Source organism: Mustela putorius, unplaced genomic scaffold, assembly GCF_011764305.1.
Source record: "Mustela putorius furo isolate JIRA1106 unplaced genomic scaffold, ASM1176430v1.1 tig00000788_pilon_pilon_pilon, whole genome shotgun sequence".
Lineage (NCBI taxonomy): Eukaryota > Metazoa > Chordata > Mammalia > Carnivora > Mustelidae > Mustela > Mustela putorius.
The window spans coordinates 999,359-1,025,617 of NW_025421481.1; the positions used below are offsets into that span (position 1 = coordinate 999,359).

A 26,259-nucleotide genomic window follows, 5' to 3' on the forward strand; every position below is an offset into this window, starting at 1 on the left:
CAGGAGAGGTGCTCAGGAAGGGCTGGTTGTAGGAGAGAAACATCTTGCCATCTAGAGTGTGTGCATCCTCTCCTGGTCAATAGCACATCATCTCAGACCCCGCCCAGTGGCTCCACAGTGAGTCATCTGATGTATAGTTCCTGTCAAAAGCCTGGCTGAACTATTGAGGCTTCAGACAGAAAAAAATATTTACCAAGGCTTCTTCAAAATTTCTACCATAACAATGAAGAGAGGAGGTGAAGTTGCATCCCATGTGGGAGTTTTCCAGCATAACTTAATAAGTAGTTCCTACACCACTACCCCACAGGATCACTGCTTGAAGAGCTGACATATTTCACCTTTGGCTTTGTTGAGAACCAATAAAACAACGAGCAACGTGTGGAATGGACGGGGAATTGTGTGTGTGTAGCCTATCAGAAGCCAAGGAGGTGCCTGTTGGTGGCAGAGGTTGCTCTAGCAGCCAGGGGGAATTTCAAAACAAACAGGCCATGACAATGCATCATCAGAAAGGGATTGTGGCTGCAGAACATGTGAGAGGCCACTGACCCATACAAAGGAAGGGGGGCTTCCTGGAAAAAGTGGCAGGTAAGAAAACAAGTGAAGATTGCATAGGGGTTGGTTAAAAGGGGTGTGGGGTTGGGACAAAAGTACCTGACAGAGGAAAGGGCATGAGAAAAGATGAGAAAGAAGGTGGCCCATCTGGCGGGGGGGGGGGGGACAGTTTTCTATGTCTGGAATAGGTGAGATGAAAATGGTATTGAAAGTATAAACAGGGATTCTTAGAATAGTCAGAAACACTTAAGAAGGTTCTCCCCCTCCCCCAACGACAAAGGAATGACACTAAAAATATTCAGTAGGGGAGTTTTTTAACCAGATAGACAGCAATATGGACCACTGATGATGGGAGGGGCAAAGAGGGCATGTGGAGACCTAGGAAGATACACTTGTTGTATTGGAAGTCAGACTCCAGTGGCCTGGGGTAGGAAGGCAGCAGAGGGTGTGCAGAGAAGCAGATGGATCCAAAAAATCTTTTAGAGTTACAGTTGCTAGGACTTAGTGAATAGGTAGATGAGGAACTAAGAGCAGAAAAAGGAATCAAAGTTGGCTTCCAGTTTGTGATACTGGGGACTAGAATACAAGGGCTGTGACTTCTTGTGGGCAGTGCCACCACGTGTGCTCAAGGACAAGGACAGAACTTTTGCCAGGCACACTCTCCTGTGCTTCCTACACATTAGACCAAGCCAAATCCATCTCATCAGCTCTGTTCCACCTTCACATCTACCATCAGATGGATAAACACAGAGCTCTTTCACAGATCTATCTAGGCTTTGGAGGCAGGGAGGCAATAGTCTCAAGACTGAGACTTGCTTGGGCTTCTAAGTCTCAGTCTTGTACCTAGAACAGCTCTCCAAAGATCTCTGTAATAGCAGCAGGGTTGAGGGTAGTAGACAGAGAAGGGGGCTATGGAGTGCTTACCCAACTATTACTGGAGCAGTATTTGTTTCCATCCAGTGCTTGTCACCAGGCAGTTCTGATCTCTAAGCCAAGGCACACAAGAGAGAATGGTGAAGTTCACACACCTATGCCTCACTGCAGACTCCCATCCTTATCATCATTGTAATGCCACCACTGGCACATGGGAAACCCATGAGGAGGAATGAGTATGGAAGGGACCATGGAAAGGGGAAAGGTAAACACATCCTTGAGGCATCGCAGCAAGGTCTCCTCTCATTTCCCCACCCAATTCTAAGAAGGGTCCCCGCCCAGAGCCCTTTTAAGCAGAGTTCCTCTTCCAACGTCACAGTGAATGCTGACTCTGGGCTCCCGTACGTGTATGTCCGTATGTCCGCAGCAGAATTCTAGATGAACTCCCCCAGCCCCAAGAGTGCCTTTCTTGGATCCAGTCCTAGCTCCTAAGGAAATTGGCACTTAGTCCAACCACTTAAAAACTCGGAAGGTGGAGAGAGAATGGGGGATGGGAGGAAAGGAGTTTACAGCTTTGCCCAGAGCACGAGCTGTGTTCTTTCTCTGTGAGCAGAGCCCTTTGGAGTTGTATAGCTGTCCCACCTAGCAATCCAGAAACCCAGTCCTATTCCCAAATGGTTGACCTGTCCTACCCAATTCTCCCACCAAACCCCAGGCCTTGCCTCTGAGTCGCAGGCACAGGATTCCTTTCCTAGGTGCCGTATATAGCTAATGCTCCATGCCTAAAATGCAGCTGTCTTGCCCAAAGCTTGAATTCACAACACCTAGTTGTAATGAGAGGAAAAGTCCAAAAGGAAAAACAAATGTCAAAACTGAGGAACCCAGGCTTGACAAAGGAGCCAAGGAAAAATAGCCCAATGGCTAAGGAGAAGCTTTGCTGAGACCCAAAAGTGTTCTGTTCCCTCTGGCTTGATTGTAAACTCTGCCAGACCCAGGACTTGGATGGATCACCCCACCCCTGATGAGCCTGCCACAGCGTCCTACTCAGCTCCCTCACTCTCCCCACGGCCAGGGCTCCTTAAGGGCTACATTGTTGACATTTATCTCTGGGCCACTCAATGACATGATTATAGGAGAAACAGAGGAAGCACATTTGTAATAAATCCTAAACCAAAGAAGAGAAGTCATTAAAAAAAAAAAAAAAAAATTGGGCGTGTCCCAGAAAGCAGCAAAGAGAGACAGATATTTGCTTGTTGGTTTAAACATTTTTAATTTGTTCCCCTCTCTTTCTCCCTACAACAAGCTGTTTGTGCCCCCTCTCCAAACTCGTATGTTGAAGCCTAACCTCCAATGTGACAGTATTTGGAGGTGGGAGACTTTGAGAGGTGATTGGGTTATGAATGTGAAGGAATTCAATGAGAGAGATGGTCTTTCCCTTGGCCGTGTGAGGGCATAATCGCAGGTCCTTCCACACCAGACACCAAATCTACCAGCACCTTGATGTTGGGCTTCCCAGCTCTGGATCTATGAGAAACAATGTGTGTTGTTTAAGCCCCCAGCCTATGGTATTTTGTTGAACAGCCTGAACTAGCTCAGACTCTCACTAGCTCAGCCTGCGGGCCCATGAGCTGAGATTGCCTCCTCCTCCCAGACTTCCGTGACTTCCCTGATGCAGCCTCTATCTGAAGGAGTCCAAGGCAACAGAATTTTGAGGCAAAGTGCAGAGGCATTGAGAAAAGAAGATAATCTGAAGGGAAAGGCTACAGTGAATGTGCTACATAGCTTGCAGGTGCCAGTTAACAGGGCTGCACACCAGTAATTATCTTATCTCCCCAGTAGGGCATTTGTTCTGAGAGAACAAGAACCCACTGTCTCACTCCCCATAAAAACACAAGTGCCCAGATCAGTATCCAACACATAGGAGTTGCTCAAGAATTATTTGTCAAACAAACAAGTTAATGACTCTCTTTCAGTATCTATGGTGAACCCAGAAGGGATTATCATACAGATATAACAGATGAGAAAACTGAGATTTTTAAGAACTCAAATAAGCTGTCCCAAGGATAAAGTCCCAGACCTTGAACACAGATCTGAGTTTATAGACATTGAGAAGGTGCAGATGGTTGTCAATATAATTCCAGGGACTAGATCAACCAAACAGAAAGCTTGTCTCCAAAATGCTTGGAAGAGCACTTTGAACTTGTTTGTCTATGTTATATTATATACTATATTGTATTTTATATATGTATATTCTATATTGTATTTACAGTAATATGAATCACTCCCTTTTTTACTATGCCATTACACATGAGATGTTGTACAATTATGGCGTTTATTACACTTTATTATAGCATCTCACTTTATTTCTAGCATCTCATTAGACTGTGAAATCCTTGAAGGCATCTCCAGCACCTAGTAAAATCTTCACAAATGTTTGTTGCAGAAATGGTTGGGTGGAGGAATGAATTTTGTGTGGTACCTTGCATTTCAAAGATACATTCATTTACATTATTTCATGTAATCTTCATGTGATTTGGTGAATTATTATTATTATTAACAAGTTTACAAATTCTACTTGGAGATGTAATGGTCTTTTATGGAAAAATGTTTTGAGACACTTGAGGTAGGTGGAGAATCTTGAAGGGAGAAGTGTTGACCCCAACAACAGAGAAGGGGAAACATCCTGACCTTGGGCAGAGAAGAGGAACTGGAGGAAAGAGTGGGAGGATCCGCTAAGAGAGGAGGACCAGGTTTAGGGGAAACAAAGAACGAATGGGGAGCTCATCTTTTGGATGGCAGGAGCCAAGGCACAGGATTGTCTCCCTGTCTCTCTCACCTTGGTAGACACTGTTACAGTTCGCCTGACTACTATGGCCAGACCCTGGAGGACAGCAGGAAGATTACAAACCCATCACTCCCTCACTCCCTTGGGACAAAAGGTGTGCCTCTCCCAAGACCTCTAATGCTAGCTCTAACCTCACAAAGATAGGAGTGAGTGCAGAGACCAGCCAGTGGAACAAACTTGACAAGGAGAGGCCCCTGTTACATCTCTCAGAGGCCCTCACACACACATGTGGGGCTTTACAAGGAGCAGGCCCCCGGGAGGGCAGCCTGGATCAGTGTGGTAGAAAGTATCCCCACCTATCTGCCTGCCTCTCAACAGCCTGGCCCCACATCAGCCAAAGCACAAGCCACGTTCCAGAAGTTATCAAGCTACTGCAAGTTCCACCTGCCTTCTGCCTGGCCCAGTCCTGGCCAGCTAGATGGCAGGAAGCCTGAAAGGCTAAAACTTGATGCAACTTCTGGCAGCATCTTCTGGGTGCTCCTCTGGCTCAGCTGTGCACACAGTAGGTGCAGAGCTCAGCACTTTCTTTGAAAAACTGTCAGATGAATGAACTACCCAGCTCCCACATGGAGTGATTTGAGGAATTCTCATTCTTCCCATCCACTCCTCGTCAAAACTTAAATATCTCTTAACTGAAGAAATACTAAAAAAGTTTTTTTTTTTAATCTGTTATTTATAGCTTGTAATCACTGACATTTAGTCTGGATTAAGCACCTACTGTGTTACAAGTACTTTATATACATCATTTCAAATCCTCACTGTTGCCTTACAAAGTGAATATTATAAATGCAGCCACCAGGGCTCACAGGATGAAAATCATGCAGTTGATAAATTGGAGAAGAGGTATTTGAACCCATGGAGCTTCTGTCCCTAATGCCCATGTTTGGTCCACCTCCCTGTACAGCTGCTAAGGGGGATTTTTATGTGGCTGAGAAGAGGAGAATCTGAATATTCTGTGACCTTGCAGGGTGATGGGGGCCACCACTGAGAAAGCAAAAAGATGAAGAGCTTCTCCCCAGAGGTTCTTAACTTAGGGTCATGGGCTTTCAAAGCAATGTGAGCAGAGCTCAGGAGACCATGAAGTTGGGGGACATTTTCATCTTTATTTCTACTAATTCTAGTTTTTACTAATTCTAACTTAAATGTTTTCAATTATAAATGTGGACCATCCACCACAAGAGTATGAGCAGTTCCTGTGACTTTGCATGAAGTGATATCACAGATTTTTCTTATCACCTTATAGGGTCACAGCTTTTCAAAACGTTATTTATACTCTACCACTTGGAAATTATGTAGTTATTAGGTGCACTGCTAATTCTCATTATGTAGTATTTAATAAACAATGGTACTATGGGAAAAAGTTGGGAATTTTACATAATCTCATTGTTGTATTTCAATATAATTGACTACTTCTATAATCCTATGTGCTTTGTTTTATGCATTTAAGAGTCATATTCTATTCTGAGAGGCATCTACAGGCTTCAACAAATTGGCAAAGGATCGATGGCATAGAAAAAAATAAGTTCTTGTTTAGAAAGTCAAAGGTATGGTTCGCCAACTTTAAAATTATACATACTCCATCCCTCCACCTATTTTTTTTTTAAATGCAGTCTTGGACCATCGATAAACTACCTGGGAACTTAGTTAAATATAGATTTCCAGGACACACATCCAAACCACAAAAGCAGACTCTTGGTTATGGAACCTAGTAGAGCGGCCCTGTGTGGTATCCCTGAATGGGTGTGGCCTTTGGGTTGCATGACTTAGAGTGCTCTGGACCCCCTTTTGCCAGATTGGAATAGCCTGCAGATCCTGGTAATTTCCAATACACTTTAAAGTTTCTCATGAAAAAAGAAAAGCTTTTTAAAAATCACTGCATGGGGTTTTTTGTGGAATTTTTTTTTCTCACATTTTAATGAGTATATTAGTTTCTTAAGGCTGTAAAAAATAACTACCAACTGAAATGGTTAAAAACAACATAAATTTATTCTCTCACAGTTCTGGAGCCCACAGTTTTGAAGTCAAGGTGTCAGAAGGATGGGTCCCATCTGGGGATTCTGATGGAGAATCTGTCCCATGGCTTATCTGGTGGTTGTTGGCTATCCTTGGTATTCCTGAGCTGGTAGATATATCACTCCACCTTCTATCTCTATCTTCATATGACATTCTCCCCTCCTTGGGTCTCTGTGTGTCTCTGTGTTGAAGTTTTTCTTTTTATTTTCCATTTTATCTTATTTCTCTTCTTATAAGGACAATAATCATTATTGATTTAGGGCCAACTCTAATCCAATATGATCTCAACTTGATTATATCTACAGAGATCTTATTCCAAATAATATCACATTCACAGTCACTGGGTAGACATGGATTTGTGGGTGGGGCACTATACAACCCAGTTCAGGGGGGATTTTTTTTGGGGGGGGGGATACTTAGGACTAATCTTCCTCCCATTCCCAGGAGAGAACTAACTATTAATCTAAAACAGAAGTTCTCTTGAGGGGCGTCTTGACTCTCCACAATTTGGCGATTGTGGCCATTCAACAGACGAACGGATAAAGAAGATATGGTCCATATGTACAGTGAAGTATTATGCCTCCATCAGAAAGGATGAATACCCAACTTTTATTTTTTTTTTTTAAGATTTTATTTATTTATTTGACAGAGAGAGATGACAAGTAGATGGAGAGAGAGGCAGGCAGAGAGAGAGAGACGGAAGCAGGCTCCCTGCTGAGCAGAGAGCCCGATATGGGACTTGATCCCAGGACCCTGAGATCGTGACCTGAGCCGAAGGCAGCGGCTTAAACCACTGAGCCACCCAGGCGCCCAATACCCAACTTTTATATGAACATGGATGGGACTGGACGAGATTATGCTGAGTGAAATAAGTCAAGAAGAGAAAGTCAATTATCATATGTTTTCACTTACTTATGGAGCATAAGGAATAACATGGAGGACACTAGGAGAAGGAAAGGAAAAGTGAATTGGGGGAAATCGGGGGAGGGGGTTGGTGAACCATGAGAGACTATAGACTCTGAGAAACAACTGAGGGTTTTGGAGGGGAGGGAGTGGGGGGTTTGGTGAGCTTGGTGGTAGGTATTAGGGAGGGCACGTACTGCATGGAGCACGGGTGTGGTGCTTAAACAATGAATCTTGGAACACTGAAAAAATAAAATTAAATTTAAAAAAATAAAATAAAAACAAAACAGAGGTTCTCAAAGCATGGTGTCTAGGACCAGCTTCACCTGATAACTCATTAGAAATGCTAATGATCAGGCCTCCAGAATCGGCACCCTGGGATGGGGCCCAGTGATCTGTGTTTCAACAAGTCCCACAGAAAACCCTGATGCCTTTTCCAGTTTGAGAGCCCTACAGCTCTATAAGCAGGGAAGAGTGTATGCAATAGGGATGATCTTCCCTTCAGGTTGAATTATCCATTCACCCCAGAAATACTTAGAGGACAGTGAGACAGCTGCTGGAGACCCAGCCATGTTCAAATGCACAAGGAACTTACACACTGATGGTAAGACCCACACTCAAAACTGGATAATTGATGAACCAGGTTGAACCACACATAATGATTAGTAACAACTCATGACTCACACAACTGGCAATTCCACATATTCATCCTATAAAAAGCACAGGGTCTCCAGGGGTGCTATGGATATACGCACATGTCCTGACTAGAGAAATTATTCCTCAAAGGCCAAATGAACCATGAAGGGAGGGAACCGCTGATGCCGGTGCTCTGAGGTGAACACGCTGGGAAGGGTTGGGTGGCTTCTGCAGGACGGGGCTTCCACAGGCCCTCCACAGTCCAAGCAGACCTTGGCTCCTACTCTCAGTACAGATCACTCCACCATAATCACTTTGCTTTCAACTAAGTGAAGCTGCATCTAGATATGGCCACCAAGAAATCAAAACCCTCAAGCAAGTTCCAGCTGGCCTTCTGATGCCTCTTCTTCATCTGTGATGACTGGGCTGACTTCTCCATTGTGCAGGTAGGCACAGTGCCGGGGCCCACCATACCTTCAGGGACCCAGAAAAATTTTGTTATTCTTTAAAATTCAAAAAAAAAATATATATATATATATACATATATATATATATATATATATGTATATATATATACATATATATATATATATATGAACTTTTCAGATTGAATAAGATGTTTTAATTTGGTTTTTACATCGTAAAATAAAATGAACTATTTAGGGCCCTTGAAAATCCATTACTATGCTTTCACATGTTTTTATGGAGGAAGTTGCCCAAAAGAACAAGATTGCCTCAGACTCCTGGAAATCCTAACGTGGCCTTGAGTGAAGAGACTTCCTATAGTGAAGGTTAGAGGCCACGGCTAGTGGCCTTCCTAAAGTGAAGGTTCGAGTGCCAGGGACTGGCCCAGTTGCTGAGGTGACTGAGATAAGCAAATTCCAGCCCTGTCCTCAAGGATGAAGAGCATCATCCCAGAGCTCACAGTTTTCTAGCAATAGCCATGCTTTGGGAGCCAACTCCAGACACCCTAAGTGCCTGACACATCATTGTCATGGGACACTTCATCCTCACAACATCACTGCCCTAAGGGGCTGTATATCTCATCTTTAAAGGAGAAACTGAGCCTCAGAGAGGCTCAAGATGGAGGAGCCGGAGTGATGACAAACTCATGGAAAAGGGGCTCTCTCTTGTTCTCCGAGAGGAGACTCAAAGAACTGAAAGGTCATTTTTCTCCTTTTCTGAGCAAATAGCCAAGGAGAAAATCTAACATAACTTAACCTCTGTTTGTTTGTCTGTTTTGTTTGAAGAAAGGCTGAGAGAGATAAGTTAATTTGCGCCTGAATGTAGGAAGACAGAGGGTAGGTGGCTGAACCTGAAATGTTTATTGTCTCCCCTGAGGGGAAGGATTGTGGTCTGAAAGCCTCTGAGGGCAGAGATTTGCAGCACAGAATGGGGAGGGTGGTGAACTAGGGGTGCACTAGGGAAAATATGAGGCCCCCTGACCAGGCTTGGGAAGGAAGGAATTAGGAGACTCCCTTCAAAATGGCGCTTGCACACCATGAGCAAGGATTTCTCCACAGTGGACCCCTGACTTGAAACTTGCCCTCAATCTTGCTGAGTTACCTAATTCCCAAGGAAGAGAGGGGAAAAAAATCCTTACCACCACCTCTCCAAAAACAAGACATAACGAAAAACGGGTTTCCCAACAGTCCTGGCAGGTGCAGAACCGAGCCAGACTTACTTGCTCTAGAAAAAAAATAAAGAAAACGTGACCCTGCTCACACCCAAGTGTCTCAGAGCAAATCCACACAGATCCCAGCTGGGGAGCAGCAGTGTTGGGAATTTAGTGTGCCCTACCCTCCCCCAAAAGAGCAAGGGGCCTCCAGCACCGCCGTCCTAGTAGAGCATCTATTCCCTTCCCGCTAAAAGCATCATTTCTGGCTTGGGTTAGCAGAGGCACGATGCAGCTGGGCAAAGTGCAATAATTAACTCGACTGTGCCTGAAAGATGATAATGATAATTTATATTTCTCCACCACCCTCCATCCCCCGACGAGCTTTCCAAATTTTATGGCCATGACTCACCTCCGCTACTGCTGTGGGGTAGCTGGGAGGGAGCGGACGCGCTCGCAGCACACCGAATCTAGGCAGAACATGAAAGAAAAACACCTCGGCTAATTACAAGAGGATCGCTCCTTGTCACGCGCAGTCCAGCTGACTTCATGCCTGGGCGGCAGAAATGCGATAAAACTCCCAAGTTGGTCCTTACATTTTTCAGAGTCAGATTGCTCAGCCATGATCTCATAGTCGTGCGCCCCAGCCAGTGGCCCTGAGCCAGTCTTTGAAATATGACCTAAAAGGGGGCTGGTGACGGAGTGGCCATTGCTGGCACGGTTTGCTTATGAGGTATCATTCTTCCCCGTCTGCCCAGAAGGGCCTCCCCACCAGCAGTTGCCAGCTTGACCCAGTAGCCAGGCCACCTGACAGCCCCTGAACAGCACCAACAGCATCTCAGAAACAGTCCCCTCTTTCTCAACAGCTACAGCGGTTCCCTCTGTGCTAGCCATTTGCACTTAGCCACACTTGCTCCTGGATTCCTGTTCAACCATGTTCAATCACCAAGTATCTACTTGAAGGCACGAGAGCACCATGGCTGAGATCACAGCTTATGGGTGTTTGTATTAGTGGAGTTTGTATTTCACATCTCGCCATTATTAGCTGCATGAACTTGGGCAAGTTTCAATTCAAGTTTCAGTTTCAACTTTCAGTTCCTCATTTGTCATCAGGAGGGAATCTCATATATGCTGCATGGAACGGGACACAGGGATCAGTGCCCGACAATAGCAAAGGCAGCAAATGGTAGATGACACCCCACCACCACCAATGACCATCTTCCCAGTGGGGTGGACACCCATATAAGAATCTTTCCAATTTCAGAGAGACTGGCATGCTCTGGTTTGGTGGTCCAGGTGATCAATGGTTTCTGATGGTTCCAAGCTTTGGAATCCTAGAATTGCCTTAGAAGCAAGTCTGGTGATTCTTAGCTCTCTGTGTATAAACAAAACATTTCATGATGATAATTTCAGGAAAAAAAGAACAGGTCCTAGCATCAGTTCATACTCTCAAAATATATAATTTTTCTCCAAAAGTTAATGTAGAAGCCTCTGCAACCCATCTCCCCAGGTTCTTCCTGTCCAACCTGATGAGTTGTAAGAGTGCACGGGGGTGTCTGGTGTAAGAGACGAAGTGAGTGATGAACTTAGATCCAGGAGCTCTGGTTCAAGTCCCAGCTCTGTCACTTTCTGCCTGTGTGATCTTCAGAAAGCCACTCACCCTCTCTGAGCCCCAGTTCCTTTATCTGTCTACAAGTTCATCGAAGTTTATCTTCCAAGGTGAAGATCAAATACGAACATGGAAGAAGAGCATATTGTGTCATTCCAAGTATGAGAAACAAAATCGCCTGTAGGACCCACTCTTCCATAAAGAAGTCACCCTCTATTTTTGTGTATCTCAATTTAAATCAATAATTGTTGCATCAACACTAAATTAAAGACACAAAAAAGACAGTTTTAGGGCTCTGCCCCCAAGAACCTCTCAGACAGGATAAGAAATTTATCCCCTTCAAGTCACCTCACCAAAAAAATAAACTTGAACTAGTCAGAAACCATACTTCATGCCTTTCATGGGTACCAAACCCGCTGCAAGTTACTGACAGGTGAGCTTTCCATGCTACTTTGGTCCACCCATTTCTAGGTCACGTGGGATGCCATGGATCCATGAGTAAGCACCTTCCCTGATTCCACAGAAATGCTTCTTGCCTCGAGAATGTGCTCTTAATTAAAGATCTGGAAAACCCCAGGGAAAGGAAACACTGTGTGGGGTATATAATTTTCACCATGTTCTGGTTGCCCTTCCGCATTCCCCACTACAACCAGTCATCTCCTTGTGTTACATCAAGTGTCCCATCTGCCTCAGCCCTCCTGGGTTCAGCATCTGCTGCTGAAGACAAGGTACAAGACACGTTCTCAACAAACATGGGTTTTACCCAATAGGAATTCTCATGTCAGAATCTCAGCAAGCAATACCCAGAGCCACTTGACTATGGGTACCCCAGCCGGGTAATGGGGACACCAGGTGGGAATAGGAATGGCGCCCCCTCCAGACTCCTTGGGACCACTTAGCTTAAGAAAAGAAAATATCTATGGAGAAGAGCCTGGATCTACTGATGTTTGCCAACTAGGTTTAGAGTCGGGGTCTCCACAACAAATTCAGTGTTGCTTGGTCTTCTTTTGTTCCATGAACATTTATTTCCATAGAGACCAATCCTGGAGGGGTTCAAGTACAAATGAACCCCTGACTTGACACCACTCTAGTTTTGACTCCATGTGCCGCACCATCAGCGACATCTCATTTTGACATCCCTTCTGTGAGAGAGAATCCTAAAAAGACAAAAGAACTGCATGTTTCTCGCTGTCCATGAAATCAGCGTTCCTTAGGCATGAGTCAAAGCAGAGCACACTTGACAAGCATCCCTCAGGAAGCCCTCTAGGACAGCCTCTATGCGCGGGGCATGTGGAGACCTGACTACAATGAGAAGGAAAAAAAAAGCAAAGAAAACAAAAGAAAGCACCAAAATTTTTCATTTAGGGAGGTTGATTCTTAAATAGAAAATTGTTAACCTTTTGGCTAAACAACATAAATTATTGCAAATGCCCCATTCAAAAAAAATATATATATATCTATATATATCTGTGGAAAACCAGGACATATTTCTATCACCAGTAGGCTGCTTCAGCCACCCTGTCAGGTCACAGTGGACCAAATAAGGAGGAAAATACAACATCTTTGAAAAGGAAAGCTGAGAAGGTGAAGGGGTCCGGGGAGGGTGGGGGGAAGGTTGAGGTAGGAGGAGAAAACGGGAAAACTGGAAGTGACAGAAGTTTCCAGAGAAAGAGATAAACGTAACAGAAGGCAAAGCCAGAGCTGGCATGACTGCAAATGAGGAGGCCAGGCTGATGAGCAGGAGACAGGCACCGGGTCCTCTCCTGGAGGGAGGACACACCGATAGAGAGCTATGGCTGCTCTAAGTATACAAGATAAATCTCCAGGTATGAAGCGCTAGCAGGGAAGAACAAGGCAATGAGGGCTCTGTATCTGGTAATATCTTGTGGTAAAAGGATATCTGGAAGTGTGGTGGCCAGATGCACAGAAGGCTGCCAAATTCCCACCAGAAGAGGGGAAACTGAATGTCAGCTTCCGGGAGTCGGACCTTTGCTTCACTCATGAGTGGGACTTCCACTCGGGCAGAGATGGCTTAGCCCACTCCCTTTGAGGAAGGGGTCTTTGTCCAACTGCTCCTCTGGCCAGTGGCATTTAGGCCATCTGGAAGGCCAGTCGGAGCAGATCCGCTGGCCATCTAGAATAAAATAGAAGACCAAACCAAGGGGACAGTGCTGGCCTAGTGGACAAGCAGATGCCCAGGACTCTCTGTTCAGCACATCCTGATGCTGGGCTCCTGGAGCAGCCGGACCAGCTCCACAGCTCACCTGCTGGGCCCTTGCAGGCCTGGCCTGGCAGGGCAGGACGTCCAGATGAAGGGTTGTAGGGCCAACCCCTGAGTTAGGAGAAAGATGGCCAGACCTACAGCACTGCACAGATTGTTCCATGGCCGAGCTTCTCACCCAGTTTCCCTCAGATTTCACCTCATTCACTCATCCCTTTATTCCCTTTGTTCACTCCACGTATAGAGCAGACCCTGCTTCCTATGGCAGGCTCTGGAGCCAGTAAAGCTGGGCTTGTCCCATACTTCTCCTCGCTAGCTGTGTGCCCATGGACTATAGACTGTAGACTCTGTTCTCTCCTGTGAGAGAGACACAAGAAAGCGATCTCGATGTGTTGTCATGAAGAATAGATGTGGTAGAGTATTCTGTTCAAAGCCTAAACAGGGTAAATATTTCATAAACTAACTCTTGTCATTCTGAATATTATTTCTGTTAATTATTTCACTCTCAGAGAAGTGAAAGGTGCTTCTTCCTCACGGATGACAATCGCTTCCATAGGGAAAAATCCCACTTCACTCCTGAATTCTCACTGTCCCCTCATTCATGACCCGCAGGGGAGAAAGTGATATTTGTAATCCAGTGAGTCTGGAAAGAGAAATCAGACACATCCTGCCCCAGCTCCTTTCTTTTCTCCTGTTCTTAGGTGTGAGCCTATCTGTAGGGAACCTGTCGCGCTCTGCCCCTCAGCACCGAACATTTCACAGGGGACCGTCCAGAGCTGCAATGACTCGGAAAGGTAAGTCTTTTTTAGGTTGAGGGCTCAGGAGCAAAAAATCTACCAGCTACATTTTCTACTTTATGGGTAACAAAGATGCTACTGCAGTTTGATTCCCCAGGTGCCAAGTCTTCTGTTTTACTTCCTCATCAGTTCATAACTGGTGAACAAGAGAGGTACAAATGCTGGGGTACCCTTCCAGTCGCAACAACTATAAATAATTATTGTCAGACACATTGTTGAGATTCAACTGCACCAGTTCAATGAAACAGTTCAAAGGAAGCACTGAATTCAAATCCACAGACTTTTTTCTTCCCTTGAATTCCATTGGCATCCCCATCAGCATTCCAGGTACCCAATGACCCTGTGATTTCCAAGAGAAATTTACAGTTTCATTATATAAAAGACAAAAATAGGGCTGCTTGCCCATTTACTCTTCTCAACCCTTTCCCTCCTACCCCCCACCCAGAGCCAAGGTTAGCAGTTTTCATCACCATTGCTTGCTTTTTGTTTAGATCATCCTTCCCTGCTGAATTCCAGATCCTTATCCAGGCCCTCGTGCAGGAAAGGACTTCTTTTATGTGGTTTTTCTTTATGGGCTTCTGGGGCTGAGCTACCTATAATGAACTGTAAACTAAGAGTGTCTTTGGCTCCCTGGTGATCACGAGGGTTTCGTTTGTGTAGGCTGACTCTTGTTTGGGAATGGTGATTGCAAGCAGAGAGATGCTGAGATTGGGGGGGGCCAGAGCATTCCAGTTCAATAAATCAATCCCCTTTTAATTGTGTCCCTGTCAGTCAACATTCTTCCAGAGACTGGAGAGCAAGGAGCTTGTTAGCAGACCGATTTCTCACTGCCCTTTGTGTGCAGATCTGATTGTCAATCAGATTAAAGCCACAGCCAGGAGAGGCTGTCACAGGGGTTACTGAGACTGGTCCTGTCACAAGAAAGAAGCCAAATGGAACACGGTTCATCCTGGCTCTGATTGGGAGCTTCTGAAAATTTTCAAACTGGGTTTTAATCTCTGCACAAGCAACTGAATTCTATCTCCAATTGGTGAAACTGCCAGCTCATGTATATTCTGAATGCCTTTATGTTAAAAATTATTAAGTCATTGACTGCATTTTCCAAGGAGCCTCCAAAGGTTATTAGACAATAAAGCTTCTATTTGGCAATTATACTTATCTTTCCTCATGCAAGACGTGTTCCTGCCTCTCGTGTTCTACAGCAACAGGCTATCAATCGGCTCACACCCACAAGATGAATGAAAGTCTTAGCCTTATTATTATTATTAACTAAGTTATTCACAACAGCTAAAAACTTCAGGGAACTAAACACTATTTGGTCTTTTGCTTTGTTTTGTTTGGCTTCTCAGATTTTAATATGCTTGAGAACCAATTGAGAGTCTTATGAAAATACAAATTCTGACTTAAGAGGTCTGGGGAGGACCCCAACGTTTAACAAGCTCCCAGATGATGCTGATGCCACTGGCCCATGGAGTAGACATTGAGTTGTAAGGATCTAGACTTAATTCATACACTCATCTGGAAAATGTTCAGAATCTTTAACATTATCTCCTTAGCCAGGGCTCTGTTGTCTTTCAGACTTGGAAGAAATATTTAGACTTCATGATGAACACAATTTCCTTGTCCATCCCCCAGGAGACAATGCCTGAGAGTACTTAGAACTGTTCCTAGCCCAGAATATGCACTTAAATAAGTGTTACTATCTATCAACATCAGCATCCTTATGAGGACTGAGCAAACTCCAGCCCACAGCCAAATCTGTCCTGCCACCAGTTTTTGGAAATAGTTTCATCAGAACGCAATCATACTCATGCATTTCCAGACTACCTATGGCGGCTCATTCCCAGCCCCAGAAGTTTTTAGAAGTTGCAACAGAACTAGGTTCGAATCCTGGCTCTGTCACTTATTAACCATGAGACAACACCTTTTGAAGGCCCCCTATGTTCTACAGAACACAAAGCCAATCTATTTACAATGGAGCCCTAACAGGATAGATCAAACTCTGCTCTGTCTCATTTACTCAACAATAAAAATTCACTGAGCACCTATATTATGTACCAGGTAGCAGTTTGCACTCTGGCAATAATAAAAAGTTTCTTCCGCTGAGAGATCTCCACTCGGAATAAATATTTAATTAATCCCTGCGATACCCCAGAAGCACACTTACTTCCAGTCCTTTATCTTTAAAATGGAGGCCATGACAGCAGCTCCTTCAGACTATTTGTCATGTGAATTTACTGAGTTAATAGACGCTAAATTCTCAGAACCATATCCAAAACATGTTAAGAGTTCGATCAATATTAGCCATTGTTGACATCAACCTTACAGGTGTTTTTATTTACATGTTATGCCCATAGGAGGTTATTATCATTGCTATTTTATAGATGTAGAAACCATGAGCAGTCGGGATATTTGGTCTTATTAATCTAAAGCTTCCCTATGTAGTTGGGCCACAAAAACTCACCCATCATTGTGTCCCCAGTTCTCTTCTGCAGTCTGGACAGGCCTTAAGTTTGGTTTCATAATGATAATAAAAATATCACCAATAGCTAATGCTTACCGAGGGCAAATTATAGGCACTGTGTGGAGCGCATGGCCACAATCAAGCATAGGCTATGAGGTGGGCTACTTGTTTCCTAGGTGCATCCACACACACATAAAGGGGACCTTCAAAAGGCATTGTCTCACAGTTAATAAGTGACAGAGCCAGGACTAAACTAGTTCTGTCTGACACCAGGACCTACAGAACAACCCTCTACTGTGAATATCAGACAATTAGTGGGCTGGCAATAAACATCTGAGGTATTCTTGCAAATAGTATATAGCATTCCAATGCTAAGCATCAAATATCACACTCCATGAGTCAGCAAAAATTTCCCAGGCCTTTGGTTTACCAGGAACAGATGGATCAATCACATAGTTCATTTGACATCTGCTCCCAGGAGAACAACCCAGAAAACTAAAAGTAGGAGATGGCTGAAACCAATCAGTAGGCTACCCGGCCTGAAGTGAGAAGCAGAGACTGAATTTCGATCCTGGTGGATGAACATACCTTTACCTAAAGCCTGGGCTTTGCCCTCGTGAACAGATACTTAATGGTCACTGTTGTGTCATATATAAGGTTATATAAGAACAAGCTTCAAAGTCAAAGAGAATGGGACTGAAACCTCAGGCAAGTTCTCTCTTGGAACCCCAGTTCCTCTTCTATACAATGAAGTCCGTGGCAGTGGCAATTTTGTAGAATCATGGTGAGGATTAATTAACATAAGGGATGTCACATGTGTGCTGAGGTTGGTATGACCACGTAAGCCCACACTAAGTGCCGTTTATTATGATTTTCATGAGCCCAGCACAGCCCCAGACTCTGGCAGGCCAGCATCAAATGTTATCTCAATTCCCCTCTAGTTTCCCTGATGGAAACTTGACTGGAGACATAGACACCAAGTTCTTCTCATCCTGAATCAAGCCTTTAAATCTGTTTAATGATCTTTTCCTTTAAGTTTGATTTTATGGTAAGAGAAAGTAGGTTTCCTCTAAGGACCAATAAATTAAAAAGACGTTGTTGCATACAACACAAATACTTGACTCACCTCTTCCCCCACTGACTTACATTTTTATTTAAACATGCTTTACTTTCATTGCTGATTGATCTTTAGTCCATCAGTAAATCTTTACTGAGCACCTACTATGTGCCTAACATTCTTCTCGGTGCTGCTGGTGCAGACTCAAACAAAGAAGACAGCAAGCTACTCCCGCAGAGCGGACATCCTTACAGGGAAAGACAGACAACAAACATGTGAACAAGTAAATAAATCACATAGGTTCTCCTTCTGGTTAGCACTCTCAGGAAAATAAAGCAGGTTTGTGCAAAAGCAGCTGGGGTAGGGAGAGGAGAGGGCTTTAGACTCTGCAGTAGTGGAGACTCTGAATGATGGGAAAAGGACACGCAAAGATAGGAAATAGCCCTCCAGGCCAGCAGAATGGCCAGAGCAAAGACGGTGGGGTGGGAGAGATCTTGGTCTGTTCCAGAAACACAGGCAAGATGGGGGAGCAGAGGTGGGCTAGGAGTGAGGCAGGGACGTGGTCTCAGAGGACCATTGACACTATAGGAGGGAGTGTTGTTCTTGTTCCAAGTGTAAAGAGAAGCCTCTGGAGGATTAAATGTGGGAGCAGGGTGTGACTCAATTTTGTTTTTAGAGCAATCGCTTTAGTTATATGCAGAGAATGGGCTGGAAGAGGTCCACTGGAAAGAGGAAGACCACTGAGGAGGCTCCTGAAGCTTCAGAGAAGGGAGGTGATGGTGTGGACAAGAGCGGGAGTCTTGGCAACAGAGAAGCAGACAGGTTCAGGATAGATCTTCCGTGGCCGTTTATTTTTTTAAAGAAGAAGTTAATTTAAACAACAAGAAACTTGACTTGAAGAGAAAACTACCTAGGATTCATTTCTTTCAATTTATCCCTACTTAAAGACAGATCACCCTCTGTAATAACGATGTACAAAAAATTTATGAAATTGTCCTTGGTTTGGTAATGATAAGTGAAAACTATTAAAAATTCTCCAATCAAACAAGGGATGCAAGGATTTTTATGTTTTTTTTTTTCTTTTTAAGCAGTGAAAGCAAAACACCTTACTGGAATATAGAGATGAGAGCTGAGTGAATAGCCATGAATGGAGAAAGGGGGTATTCTCAAAGAACCAGCATTTTCCGCCAGCCCATCTCCATTTGATATCAATCAAAACATGCCTTTGGACATCTAGTTTTAAAAAATGCAATATGTCTGTGCACATATACAGTTACTTTATGTCCAGTAAAGGAAGGGGAGAATGGGAAACAAAAGAATAGAGAAAACTGCCTAGTTGTATGCAATTAAGAAGAGAACAAGAGTCTTTCAGTGGCAGGGGGTCCTGATGTTTGCACCAATTTGCCATTTGATCATAACTTTGATCTGGCCCATTACAAGGTCTGTTGGCTCTGATCTTGACCTGAGTCAAGAGCATTTAAAAAACAAAAAACCTGACTTTCAATGCTTAAGCATTGAAAAGCATTGAACTGCCTTTCACTTCAAGTAGATGTGGCCTACAATGAAAAGTACCTCTGAAGATATTTGTAGACACCAGTACACTCAACATGCCTGGGCGCCGCTAATGATAGGTGCTAATCCAGTCTCCTGATTGTGTCTCCAACCTGGAAAGCCCCCACCCTCCAACAGCATGATACAGTAGAAAGAGTATGGAGGTGGCACCCAAATAGGACTGTATTTTTACCTGAGAGCTCCCCACTTGCCAGCTGCAGGATCGTGGCCCTGCTGCTTCATTTTTTCAGTATCATGTACCACTACCTATGGCCCCAGCCCAGTCCTTTAAATTCACAGAGCCTCTGGTTCTTGATTCTTCTGCATTCACTCTGCCAGCCCTTCCTGTCTTCACTTCCTTCCTGACCAGTACACACCCCATGGTCCACTACTTCAACTGTCCTGACAATTTCTGTTTCTTTGTCCAGATAGGCTAGCTTTGTCTAGCAAAACCCCAGCCTTAGGGCAGCCCAACTACTCACCTTTTCACCTGGGGCTCATTGATTCATTTACCCTTGCACTAAAATTTTGCTCAATGCCCAAAGTATTCAGTCATCGTATAAAGTAATAGTTTGTTCTGTTTTTGAAATCTATCATCTTCTCTCCAGGACCTCATGGTTGGGCAGGCAAGAGCTGTAAAATGCTGAGTTCATTGGAAGAAGTAAGCACAGGACACTATCGAAGCATGGTGAAGAAGATCCTAACCCAGTCTGGGGTAGAACAAGATTAGGAAAACCTGCTGGAGGAGATGCCTCAGATGAGTCCAAAAAAATGGTGAAAAGGATGTAGACAGATAAGAGAGAGAAGAAGGCATTCCAGGAAGAGGCTTCAGCCTAAGCAAAGAAGTGAGAACAGCATAGCAGGTGTGGGATGTGAAAAGTAAGCCCATGTTGCTGAAGCATGAAGTTCGTGCCATGGAGGGGTGATAATATTTTCCAAACAAAAACTCAGGATATATGGCCCCAATGAAGTGGAATGTTCCAAATCAGGAATGTCTCAGAAAATACCAAGAATGATGTCACCAATACATTAGGTAATTAGGGCACAATCTACTACTTCTTCTACATACTCCTGTCCCTACACGCCCTTCAACTTCTTACTCAAAACGACCAGAAAACAAAACTCACCATACAAGATTCTTAGAGACCCTCTCACATTTACCCTAGTAGTATTTATAACTGTGGAAAATAAAAAATAATCTAACCAACCAATAGGAGAGTGGTTAAATCAATTGTGGTACATTCAGATCCACTTTGCCATCATATAGACTATATTTAATGGTAATAATGAGAAAATCTTTACAACCTAAAGTTATTTTAAGTAAAACAAGTATATTCAGTATATTCAGAGTTACTTCTATTTTAAAAAATAAGTCTGCATATATCTGATAATGTAATATGTTATCAGCATAGAACAAATAAATAGAAATAAATAGTTAGGTTTTCTTTTTGGTTCTAGTCTACTCCAGTGCATAGTCTGATTGACATTTTCATGATGCAAGCCTTATCCATCCTGCCTAAAACACTTCAACGTCCAAATTCCTTTATCACAGAGCCCAATGGCCAATATCATCTGGCCCCCTTCTAACTCCTGCCCCTACTTACCATTTCTCACCTTCAGGTCTTTGCACATGCCATTCCTTCTCCTGAAACAGGCTTCTCTACTTATGCTCACCTTTCCAAACGCAACTTAGATTACTAACTCTAGGTAGACCTCCTGACCACCACCTACATCCAATATCCTTCCTGTATCCTCCCACCACAGCCTATGCTTTCCCCAGAGCACTTTTCACATTGTATTGTGAAAATACATTACTCATTTCTATGCTGTAGTGGAATATAACCTCCATGGTAGTCAAAACCATGTCTGTCTTGTACATGTAAAAAAGGTCTGTATTAGGTTATCTCTTATTACATATCTACTTTACCCCAAAGTGTGGTGGCCTAAAACAACATTTATCATCTCAAATGCCTTCGAAGCATTGAGAAACCAGGGGCATATTAACTGTATCATTCTAGCTCATAGTCTCTCATGAGGTTATAATCCAGATGTTGGTGTGGACCACAGTCATCTGAAGGCTGGACTGGGGCTGGAGGATCCACTTCCAAGATGGTTTGCTAATACAGCTGTTGGCAGGCCTCAGATTTTCCACATGCAGGTCTTCGTTAGGCTGCTTGAGTGTCCTCATGACATGGCAGCTAGCTCCTCCCAGGGAGACCAAATTAAGAGGAAAGGCAGGGACATGACAGAGAATCCACATCTGCTTCAATCCCTATTTTATATATTAGAAAACACAGAGAAGTCAGGTAACATGTCTGAGATCACCCAGCTAGTTAGTGTCAGAGACAGGATTTGCACAAGGCAGCCCATCTCCAGAACCCTTGCTCTTAACCACTATTCTATACTGGCTTTCTAGGCAAATTAGTACATATTTGCTGGATAAAAGAAACTATCTCTGAGGAGCCATGTAATATATGTTTCCCTAAGTTAGTTCATTTGGATTCATTCCTCCTGTGCTAGTCACTTCAGGAGACATTTCAGTCATACACACGTCACCCCCCTACTCCCAGAAAAAATCCTAGGATTGCAGGGCATCCATAGTTTGGAAGGAGCAAGACAGATAAAGTCCTTTGGCCTCAGAAAGCTGGTCTCATGATTCAGCTCCATGGAAAGGGCCAGGTATCTCTGGGAAGATCATCAGAGCTATGCTCCTGAGCCAGCTTGCCAGCATCACCACTGCTGACTAAAGCAGGCTGCTTGCCCCTTACCACCTTCACCCCAGGAGATGAGACTGGGACCTGGATGTATAGGGTGAGGCTGACAGCTGCAGTTTGGACCTGATGATTTCACTGGAGAACCATGCTCCACCTGCCTTCCCCAGGCCATAAGAAATCTTAGAGGGAGACTGCCCAGCAGTGAAATCATCACCACGGCGCCACACACAATGGCACCCTTGTAGGATATAGCTTGTGATCTCAAAGGTCCAGAGCTGCTGAGCCAGAATCCCTGCCCAAGACTAGCCCCACCCAGGTGCACCCAATACAGCCTACAATGCCCATGAGCTGGTATTAATATTCTTCTCTAAGTCCAACCTTGGAATAAAACTAGAAGAAACCAACAATATTTGCTGAGGAAGAATTTTTCAACTCTCCTCAGCCTTAATAACAGAGGGGAACATGGATATTCATCCATTAAATTGCTATTAGTCTTACTTTGAATATAGGGGTAATTCCAATATTGGAATTGGGAAATTCATATTCCAACGCACCCTACATACTAAAGGACAATTATATTTTCCTTTATAAAACATTCTCCCCACCTTATACAGAGAGGATTTAGACACACGCAATGCAGCAAGATGACATGAATCATGCCAGCATGAAAGAAGAGGAATCAAGATTAGAACATTAAATGGAGCCAGGAATGAAGCAAATACAGAAAATGCATACTGTGGAGTCCTTTACACTTGGTATGGATGTTGTACTTTGGCTCAGAGTTCCCTAGCAACCAAAGTGAAGAAGGAAACCTAATCAAATATAAAAACCATGGTGTTCAAAACATTTTTTCCAGTATGTTTTACTTCAATCATTTTTTTAGCAAAAATCTTCTGGGGCAGGTCAACAATATTACTCTAAAAATCAGGGGTTGGCAAACTATAATCCATCAGCCAAACTGAGCCCTCAGCTTGTTTTTGTAAAATAAAGTTTTATTGGAACATGGCTATGCTCGTTGGTTTACAGCTGCTTCTGCACTACAAAGGCAGAGTTTAACAGTTGCAACAGACTTTACATAGACAACACACCTTAAGGTCACCCCCCACCAATGAGTTATAACCTTGTATAATACCCTCCCTTTGAATCTAGGTAGAACCTATGATTTGATTTTGACCAGTAGATGACAGCAAAAGTGGTGGGATATCACTCCTTTGATGGCTTTGCTTTAAGACTATTTTAGCAGACTGGAGAGACTCTCCTACCAGCCTTGAAGAGGCAAGTTGCAATGATGTAAGCTGTCTCTGAAGAGGGCCACATGGTAGGGAAGTGCAGGTGGTTTTGGGACCTGAGGTCTTAGTCCTACAAACTGCAAGGATCTTAATTCTGCCAACAACCATGTGAGCTAGGATGTGGCATCTTCCCAAGTGTGATTCCAGATGAGGTTGCAGCCCAGCTGCTCACTTGACTGCAGTTTTATGAGACCCTAGCAGAGATTCCAGCTAAGTCATGCCCATATCCTGCTCAACTGGTGAGCTGGTAAACATGTGCTGTTTAACGCTGCGAAGTTTGGGATAAACTGTTCCTCACCATAGAAAATTAATATCTTACATAGCTCACACAACCCAAAATATGTACTTTCTGGCCAGACCCTATACTGAAACATTTTTGCTAATCCATGCACTGAAGAAAAGTCAGGGAAAAAATCATATTATGAAAAGTGTATGGAGTTTTCAGAACACATATTGAGAGAAATGATAGGAATGTTTAGAAGCCCTACTCCAGGCCAACATTGTCAGTCATTGACATTAACACATGGTACAGCTGAGCAGAGCCCAGGAAGGCCACTGAATCAAGTAGAGGTCTTTGGTGGCAAGCAACCGAAGTTGTGACTAGCATACACAGGAAGGGAATTTATCTGAAGTTTATCAGATAATTCACCAAATCAAAGGAACCACTGGTAATTTGTTCCCAGAAAACGGCAGCAGCCGGGAGAGTTGCAAGGGTCTAAATGGCAAAAATGACTCAGAGCCTCGGCAGGCCTCTGCCCCTGAGATGAATGCACCCCAACTCTTAGGTTATATTTGTGTGTGTGTGTGTGTGTGTGTATCACTGAGCTCAAAATTCAAAGTCCCAGGGGAGAGAGAGGAGCTGAGTGGCTGAGGAGGAGCAGGCACTTTGATTTAACTCACCATGACTGCACAAGGACAGGGAGAGATGATTCCCCTGCAGGTAATCAGGATACTCAAGCCAGAAATGGGCAAAAGGAAGTTGAGCAGCCAGAGCTGGCCAGAGCTGCTGCCTAGCCTCCAGCCCCACACTCCGTGGGACCTGCCCTGTCCACCCATATGTCTCCTGGGAGAATCCTCGCCACATCTGTCCTTCACAGCATTGTTCACCTGTCTGGAATGCAAGCTGTAAGGGGCAGAAATGATGCTCACCATGTTCCCCATGGTAACAACAGGGCTTAGCAGGCGCCCAGCACATAGTGGGTGCTCAAAAAAGATGGCAAGTGGATGAACAAAGAAATTAATGAATGAATATTCAGATGCATTAATCTCTGATCCGCTCCATCAAATCCCTACCTGGAAAGACCTACATCTTTCCTCTACTCCCTTCCCTCCCTTCTGCAAGAAATGAGAAGTGTCTTGCTTCTCTCTCATCATTAGATCTTTCTCAGCAGATCCTCCCCTCCCTAAGCAGCAGAGTTGTTCAGCAGATTCCTTCTTTCCACAACTAGCCTCTGGTAAGTGTTTTTGGAAAAATAAATATCCGTGGTACAGACATCCCTATGTTGTTCTCCTCCCTGTAAAAGCATTTGTGAAATGCTAGAACATTCTTGCAGTCGTTCAATAATTATATAACATTATTGTTATATAATTATAATATAACATATTATATTATATTATATTATATATAATTATAACATTATATTATATTATATGTAATTAGAACATATAATTATAACATTGTTGTTGCTTCAAATAGATGAACTGGGGGATGGAGTGTGGATAAAAAAAAGGGCTGCTTCGGCGACAATGTGCATCTTGATCCTGCAGAAAATCAGGAACCTTGCAGAGGCCAACAGTGAACAAAGAGAGCCTCACTAAGTGAGAAACCAAGGCTCAGACAGAGGCATGGAAAGCCGCGCCAAACTCCTCTCCATTATTCATTCATGCAAGCATGCATTCATTCATCATACATTTTTTAACACTTCATATTTGCCATGCACAATTCTAAGGTGCTGTGAATACAACAATGAAGCAGCTACTTACGGCCTCTGCTCACAGAGCTACAGGCAAATACACACAAGCAGCCAGGTACAGCTGTAGGAGCACAGATGTGGGGGATTTCACTAGACTCAGAAACTCAGGGAGGGCTTCCTGGAAGATGTGACACCAAAGTTTAGACCTAGAGGAGGAGTCTGAGTAAGCACAGACATTCCATATCTCACAATAAACCAAAGCAAGACAGGACATCAATGACAAACGCACCTGCTGTGCAGGCTGCCAGTCCTCTTCCCTGCACCTATGGCAGACGTGGTACCTCAATCACGGAGCTCGGCCACTGAGCCAAGACAGGGCCTCAGAGCCCTTTTTAACTTAGAACTCCATCCAGGCAGCCCCTACCAATCACTCAGAAATGGCTCCTGGAGGCCCTCACTTGGTGTAGGGGAGAGAGGCCTGGACCTAGAGTCACAGGATCAAGATTGTAGGCGAATCTGCAGGAGCTGTGGCCCATGAAAGCTACACGAAGGGGCTCTCCTGTGGAGCCAGGAGGGGAGCAGGCAGAGAGCAAGGGAGAGTCTCCTGCCAGACGAGCAGGATTCAACATCAGTGCCGAAGGGCGAAGGGAGACGGAGATGAGGAAGAGTATCAAGACCAGATGATTGTCAGGAAGTCGGGCTTTGCGCCAGGGCTCAGCCATAAGGTTGGGGACGAGAGGTGAGGGAGGTTCTTCCATTATGCTAGGCTGCCGCCGCAGCAGCTCTGGGGGAAGCTTAGGGGTCAGCCCCATCGCATAAAGAAACCATGCCAAATAAGACATCCAGCTCTACCACATGTCAGCCAGATGACTTTGAGCAAGGTAATTCCCCTCTCTGAGTCTCAGGTTCCTCACCCATATAACAATGGTAACTTACTTCAGCAGGGTGCTCAAACACCAATAAAGACAAGATTTTAACTGTCATGTGCTGTACAAAGAGTGTCTCCATTATTTACTAGCTGTAGAACCCTGGGAAAGTTCCTTAACCTCTCAACACCCCCATTAACTCATCTTCAAAATAGGAGTGGAAATACTAACACTTACATTGCACTTCCTATGCGTCAGGTGTTCAGGAATTTTCTAAAGACCTGCACAAGCTAATTCTTTTACTCCTTATGACAAGCCTCAGAAGTGGATGCTTTTAGAAT

The 26,259-nt window shown here is 44.1% G+C and overlaps 1 long non-coding RNA gene across 1 annotated transcript; it reads left to right on the top strand.

Moving 5' to 3' along the window:
- Positions 1-487: 487 nt before the first annotated feature.
- Positions 488-20,461, top strand: LOC106004886. The gene is made up of 3 exons (XR_001177946.2): positions 488-585; positions 13,969-14,061; positions 19,745-20,461. It is a non-coding gene; the product is annotated as an uncharacterized LOC106004886 (long non-coding RNA).
- Positions 20,462-26,259: the final 5,798 nt, after the last annotated feature.